Source organism: Cebus imitator, unplaced genomic scaffold, assembly GCF_001604975.1.
Source record: "Cebus imitator isolate Cc_AM_T3 unplaced genomic scaffold, Cebus_imitator-1.0 Scaffold444, whole genome shotgun sequence".
Lineage (NCBI taxonomy): Eukaryota > Metazoa > Chordata > Mammalia > Primates > Cebidae > Cebus > Cebus imitator.
This window is the reverse complement of record NW_016107759.1, coordinates 968690-976186: the sequence shown is the minus strand read 5'-3', so window position 1 is coordinate 976186 and position 7497 is coordinate 968690. Positions and strand designations below refer to the sequence as shown.

At 55.9% G+C, this 7497-nt stretch overlaps 1 protein-coding gene across 3 annotated transcripts in view; it reads left to right on the top strand.

Annotated features, from left to right (window-relative positions):
• The window catches only part of LMF1 (lipase maturation factor 1), a 103879-nt gene that overhangs the window by 36334 nt on the left and 60048 nt on the right, over nucleotides 1-7497 (top strand). The window lies entirely within an intron of this gene.

Genomic DNA, 7497 nt, shown 5'->3' with positions numbered 1-7497 from the left:
GGAGGCAGAGCCCTTCCCCGTCACCTGGAGTGACTGTGGTCCTTGGAGGCAGAGCCCCTCCTCATCACCTGGAGTGACTGTGGTTCCGGGAGGCAGAGCCCTTCCCCGTCACCTGGAGTGACTGTGGTCCCGGGAGGCAGAGCCCTTCCCCGTCACTCGGAGTGACTGTGGTCCTGGGTGTCTCTAGTCTCAGTGTTTGGTCATCTCCTTCATAGGAAAGTCAAGGAAGCCCTCTTGGGTGAATTTTAGAGTCCCCCATGTAACATGTGCTAGCTGTGACCCTCTCTACTGGCCATTACCAAGGTGAGAAACGGCTCTCGAACGGCTTCTGTGTGTCCTCACCACCAGCAGCCCTTGGCTGGCCACGGGAGGAGGCGTGCCCTCGGACTCCACTCTGCCTCTGGGCCTGGGTGTCCGTCTGGGCGCTATGGCCCATGTGGACCCCGCAGTGTTCTCTACTGGGATCTTAGGGGCTTCTCTCCACCTGTCAGGCTGTCTGTCTCCTTGGGCCACCCGGACATCAGCGTAGGGCCGGGGTGCTGCCCAGGGAGGACTCCTGTGGCTGGAAGGGAGGACTCGGGGAGAGGAGAGGTGGCCAGTGGGGCCAGGGAGCAGCCGGCATCCTGGCTGTGAATGACCTGTGGGCTCCCTGGGTCCTGCGGGCAGCCAGCACAGTGAAGGGGGAGGGGAAGCCTCTGCGTGGATGTCAGGCCCCTTAGGGTGCGTGCTGTGGTGCGGTTCCACCTTCTTCACACGTGTGCATGTGCAACTTTGGTGGGCACTTGTTTTGAGAGTCGTCTTTTTTCATCTAATTCTTGTCCACCCTGTGTTAAGCTTCTGGCTCTGTCCTTCCTTATCTTCGTTCCAGCTCAGGTTCGTACCCAAGCCCAGACGTATCCAAACACACCTGCACATGCACGCACACACACACACAGGCATACACAGGATTTAGGGGGAAATGGCTGCTTGACTCAGACGGGGCCGTATTAGATCTATTTCTTCCATTCCTTTTTTCACTCATTAATACCTGGTGAAAATTACTAAGTTGAGACTCTGTCTCCAGGAAACAATATATACATATATATATATAATTTTTGTCAGAGGCGGGCCTTGCTCTGTGGCCCGGGCTGGAGTGCAGTGGCACGGTCACGGCTCATGGCAGCCTTGACCTCCCGGATTCAGATGGTGCGCCCACCTCAGCCTCCCAAGTAGCCAGGACCACGGGCAGGAACCGCCACACGCAGTTAAATGTTTTCTGTTTTGCAGAGGCAGGGTCTTGCTGTGTTGTCCAGGCGATCACAGGCAGGAGCCACCGCACCCAGCCAGAAAACAGATTTTAAGGCCGTTTGATCTCATCCCCGTGACTGTTAACGTCCTGTTGGTTCTGAGTTTCCCCCATCACGTTGTTACCCATTTCCATTCTGAAACATGGCTGTCTCTTTACTATGCAGAATTCTAAACTACTGAAAAACTGTTTGGGTGGTTCAATCTAGACTCTTTGACACTGCTTTTTTTTTTTTTCCTGGAGGCAGAGTCTGGCTCTGTCGCCCAGGCTGGAGTGCAGTGGCGTGCTCTCAGCTCACTGCAACTTCCATCCCCCTCCCAGGTTCTCGTGATTCTCCTACCTCAGTCTCCCAAGTAGTTGGGACTATAGGCGCACACTGCCACGCCTAGCAAATTGTATTTTAGTAGAGCCTGGATTTCACTGTGTCGCCCAGGCTGGTCTCGAACTCCTGAGCTCAGGCAACCTGCCTGCCTCGGCCTCCCACAGAGTTAGTATTACAGGCATGAGCCACCACGCCCGGCCAACAGTGCTTTTTAATTGTATTTATGTTAGACTGTGTGGGGTGACGTCGTTGTTCAACCGTATTTTTGTTAGGCTGTGTGGATGTGGGATGTTTGGTGGCATCTGCTCTTCATTCGTAGTGGATTTGTGACAGTGACGGTGAGTGTGGAGCTTACTGTGTGACACTGTGGTGGCTGAAGAGGGCATTTTCACCAGCACCCACTCTGCAGGGGGCAGCCAAGCCCCATGGGTGTTGAAGGACTTGCTCCAGGCGCTCTGCAGATGAGGGTCAGACTGCGTCTGCCCTCCCCTCACCCCTCCCACTGCCAGGCTGGACTGCAGTGGCACAAGCATGGCTCCTTGTGGCAGGGCACGGGCTGTGCCACCCCCAGAAGGCCTGCATCCCTTCTCCTGCCTGGGGCTGAATACTTGCTTCCTTCCTTGCCCCTCCCTGTTGCCGAAACCACCGTAGATCGTTCCTTTACTGCTCTTTTCAGAGGCAGTTTTATTTATCAGGTTTTAAAAGTATATTCCAGCTCATTAATTTTTGCCTTTTGTAGGTTGCTTGCTCTCCCTGGGAGGAGGGGGTTTATCATTCCCAGTGCCCGGAGCCGGTTGATTCAGTTGTTTTCTGAGTCGTCTTCTCTGCTAATGAACACCCACTGGAGGTCAGCCACCCCCTTCCGGCCGCGTCCCTGTCCCACCTGTCATCTCAGACCCCTTGACAGTGGCTGATGATGGGGCTTTATAATCACTGCTAATGCTTCTGGACCGAGGGCCGCCTGAAGGAAAGCTTCGAAAATGCCGCGTGTTCCGGGCTTTGCAGGTTACGTTTTGTTTAACTCTGACTTTATTACACAGTGGACAGTGTGGCCTGAAGTTTGTTCTTGTAATTATTAAAAAAGAAGTTAGGCATGTACACGATGAGTCAGGTTGTAGTAAACAACTGACAACGAACCGAAGGACCGCGTTACCAGCTCTCGCCCAAAACCCTGTTCTCCAGACGACCCTTTCATCACGTCCGGCACGCACTTTGGTATTGGGCTCTGTCTGTCTGACAGGTTTATATGGATTCTTGGCTTTTCACTTTTAGACATCATGTATACACGTCCTCCTGTGAATGACAGGGATTGCCCTCACACACCCCCACGTCCTTCTCACCATCATCATCTCAGCATAGCTATGTCACAAATACAATTTTTATTAGTTTAGTAGTCTTTACAGTATCATGACTGTGTAAATATTGTGACTGCTGAGCCAAATAGTGAACTGTAATAACCCTTTTTCTAATAGTTCTTCGGTTTTCCTGGAGTCCATAGTTGCCTCTTTTTTTTTTTTGAGGTGGAGTTTCACTTTTGTTGCCCAGGCTGGAGTACAATGGCACGATCTCAGCTCACCAACCTCCGCCTCCCAGGTTCAAGCGATTCTCCCTCAGCCTCCCGAGTAGCTGGGATTACAGGCATGTGCCACCATGCCCAGCTAATTTTGTGTTTTTAGTAGAGATGGGGTTTCACCATGTTGGCCAGAATGGTCTCAAACTCCTGACCTCGTGATCTGCTCGCTTCAGCCTCCCAAAGTGCTGAGATTGCAGGCGTGAGCCACCGCGCCCGGCTGCCCCTTCTTTTTTTCATCTCTCAATTTGTTCCAGCTTTACCAGCACAACTGGTCAGCCCTTTCCAATACTGCTTTTTTTTCCCCGACTCAAACACGTTAGACAATCCATCAGTTTTTTCTCTCCCCTTTGAGAAGATTTCTGCTCAAGACCTCATTGTTACTGCTTGGAGCAGATGCCTTGTAGGCCTCTGGATTTGGAGACTGTGGGGCAGGCTAACTCTGCCAGATGGGGTGCCACTGAGGAGTCTGTCCCTCTGCCCATCCCAGGGGTCCTAAGATAGTTCCCAGGTGACCTCACTGTCTTGAGGGTGAGGCTCAGAGTCCACAGCCCCTCCTCCACTTCCTTCTAAAGCAGTATCTTAAGGAGAATTTTTTAGAGTTGGGATCTTGCTATGTTGCTCACACTAGTCTTCAGCTACTAGGCTCAACCCTCCCACCTCAACCTCCCGAGTAGCCGGGACTGTCAGTACAAACCACCGGGACCGTCGGTACAAACCACCGGGACCCTCTTTAAGCCCTTTGCTTGATCACAATGACGGAGAGACACTAAGAGCAGCTGTTGAGGTGGGTCCTCCTCTCGGCTTGTCCGGCAGGGGCGGTCACTATCTGGCAGGGTGAGCTGTCGTCATCCCCACGCTGCCTATGCGGCTTCCCTGCCGGGCAAAGGCCTGTGTGTCCTGAGTTGTGCACACAGCACAGGCCAGAAGTGCTTTTGGTGTTACCAGAGCCTGTCATGGCCACCGGCTGGCCTGGCACCTTCAGAATCCGGTTTCTCTCCCTGGTGCTTCCTGGCCCCCATGCCCCATAGTTGGATGTGGGAAGAGCGCAGCGTCGGCAGCCTGACCTTGGCCAGCGCAAGCAACAGGAAGAGGTGCCGGGGCCAGCCCTGCAGGAGCAGCCAGTGCCGGTTTCTTTTGTAAGTGCTTTGATGTTTTAAAAGTGAAATTTTAGATGAGGAAGCCACGCTTTGTTGGTGTTCAAACAGCAGCCCTTGTTTGTGTGGATTCAGTGACCAGAGACACAGACACGGGTGCAGGGTCAGTCCCACCCCCCAGGCCGGGGAGACGCAGACACAGGTGCAGACTTGGGCCCCCGTTCCCTCTGCCGCCCGCCCCTCGTTCCCGGAGGCCCATTTCCTGTTAGTATCTTTCCAGCCCTGGATGAGGCTCTTGCCCGAGAAGCCTGGGGGTCTTTAGAGACCAGAATGTGGGTGCCGCGGCACCTGTTGCTCCTGGGGTGCTGCTGCTCCGAGGCCCTTCAGCGGGAGAGTTAGGAAGTATGTGGCTGTTGAGGAAGCCACGCGATGGGGAGGAATGAACCGTGGATGGCCAGGGACCCCCCCGCAGGCCACAGTGCAGTGTGCGGCACCAGCAACTGCTGCGTCTGCCCGTCCTCCCCGCCCGCCTCTCCCCTGCCCTGTCGCCGGGAAGCAGACCCCAGGTATCACATTGCGCATGTGCAGAAGCCTCCGCACACGTGAACACGGGGTCTTTGAAGCAGCATGGCACTGACACCGTCATCACAGCTTAAAACTCAGGCCACTGTTGCGGGCCTTGCCCGGACACGCCCATGCTCCAGGTTAGCAACCCTTTCCTCGCTGTTTGTGCAGATAAGGGCCTGTGCATTGGTGGACACCGGCGCCTCCTCCCTGCCCAGATCCTTGTGGGTCAGTTCCCAGGCGGTGGCTCTGCCTGCCTGGCTCCGGTGGCTGCGGGACAGGGGGTGAGAGCTCGAGCCTGGATCAGAACCCCTCTGGCCCTCTAAGGAGGCGGCTGCCGTCTCCCAAATCCCATGGGGACCAGCACCTGCCCTGGTCTGCCGGTGAGAAAGTCCCTGGGTGGTCGCTGCCAAGGAGCCCGGTTGGCCCTGCGAGACGGGGCATCCTCGACCTGCTGGGAGGCTTCCTGTCCAGGCCGCCGGCGCCGGCCGCTCGGATGTGTCACTCTGAACTCGTTCTGGGGTAAATGGCTGCTTCTCTCCCCTGACTCAGCTGCGGGAGAACGCCGGGTTCCAGGCCCCCTCGCACACTTTTTTAATGTTTTGCCCAGCCTTCGCTGATACCTCTCAGTGGCTGAGCCTGTTTCTGTAGATGCTCTTACTTTTGCCTTCTTTATACATTTTCTACGTAGTCAATAAGTCTTTTTCCATTTCAAACCTTATAACTTACATTGTTTTTTTCCTAAGAATTGTATAGTAAAACCCACATGGGGACCACCTGGATGCCGTAGGCTCTGTTTATAGGGCTTTCTGCGTGGTTACCTGGCTGGTCTGCTGCCTCATGTCCGTTCGTCACCACGTGGGTGCTTCAGTGCACTCCCCCAGACCCCTCGGCCTTCACTCCCCTGGACCCCTCGGCCTTCACTCCCCCGGACCCCTCGGCCTTCACTCCCCCGGACCCCTCGGCCGGCACATCCCCGGACCCCTCAGCCGGCACATCCCCGGACCCCTCAGCCGGCACATCCCCGGACCCCTCAGCCGGCACATCCCCGGACCCCTCGGCCTTCACTCCCCCGGACCCCTCGGCCTTCACTCCCCCGGACCCCTCGGCCTTCACTCCCCCGGACCCCTCAGCCGGCACATCCCCGGACCCTTCAGCCGGCACACCATTAGCTGGAACTCACTGCACCGTTGAGGTTTTCCCTAGAGGAAGAACTTACAGGAGCCCCATCAAGGTATAGAAAGTTACCGTCGCCCCAGAAAGTCCCCTTCTCCCCACTTGTTGCCACTCCCATGTATGCAGAGACATGGCTGTGCTTTGTTGTAAGGTTAAGTCCCTGTAAGAGCTGGTGGAACGTTTCTCTGTGCCCCGGATGCTCCGGCAGGGGTGCTGGCTTTGCACCCATGCCCTGCTTGTGGGTGAGCCTTCCGCAGGGCCTGGCCAGTCAGCGTCTCTGCAGGGAGCGCATGTCCCTGTGTCCACCCAGGAGGTCTTGGACCCAGCGGCCCCTCAAGAGCCACGGCAATGCTGCTCACTGCCGGAGGGCTCTGCGCTGTCTGAAAGGGAAATCGGAAACCCCGATGGAGGCTGATTGGGCAGCTGTCGTTACGGAAGCTTCCTCCCGCCTTCCTGCTTCCTAGGACTTTTTGTCATCCAAGGTGCTCGACTCACAGGCTTGCCTCCTTGATGTACATCCAAAAGAAAATGGCATTTGTTTTACTGAGTGCCTTCTAAGCAGTCTATGATGGCTGTTCTGTCCTGCCCTCACCCTGCTGAGCACTGGGGCAGAGACCCGGAGCACCTGCTGACTGAGGCTGGCCCTCTGAGTCCCCTCTTCCTTTAGCCGCTGATGATGCTGGGTGCTCCCTGGGGAGAACAGCAGTGCCCCTCCCTGCTGGACACACCCGCAGACACCCGGCCCGCTTTGGGTGTGCAGGCGCCCCTGGAGGAAGGATCCTTACTTGGCTCCCTCTCTCCATTTGCCCTTCATTTCGGATGTGAAGTCAGCTGTCACTCCTGCTCTTGTGGTGTCACATGCTGTTTTCCTCTGATGGCTTTGGAGATTTTACTTTGGGTTGCTAGATTTTTCACTATGCTGTACCCACTTTTTACAAATCAGGATAATTTTTGCCGATATTTTGGGGGGAGTTTCCCCACATTCTCTCTCCTCTCCTGTGGCTGCGTGGGTGTGGCTGTCAGGCCTCTCCCTGCCTTCCACAATCTCCCAGACCCCATGCTTCTGCAGTTCAGTGTTCCCTAAAGCCTGTCATCTCGAGTGAGTCAACATGGGGGCTGCGTCTCCGTGTTCACTGCCATTTATTTCTGTTCTCCATTCTGCTGCTAAGCTCAGCCATGGGGGTTTGTGCTCTGGAGGGTTTAGTTCTTGCTCTGGAGTGGGCCTGGACATCCTCTGAGGCTCTGCTTCTCTGCTGAGCTCTCGGGCCGGCCAGCCTTGAAAGCACCTTTTCCCCCGTGTCCCTGCATGATATGGTGTTGGGGTGTGTCGATGGACTGGGGTGGGTGTGGATGTGGTGTTGGGGTGTGTCGATGGACTGGGGCGGGTGTGGATGTGTGTGGTTGGACCGGGGTGGGTGTGGATGGACCGGGGTGGGTGTGGATGTGTTGGGGTGTGTGGATGGACCGGGGTGGGTGTGGATGT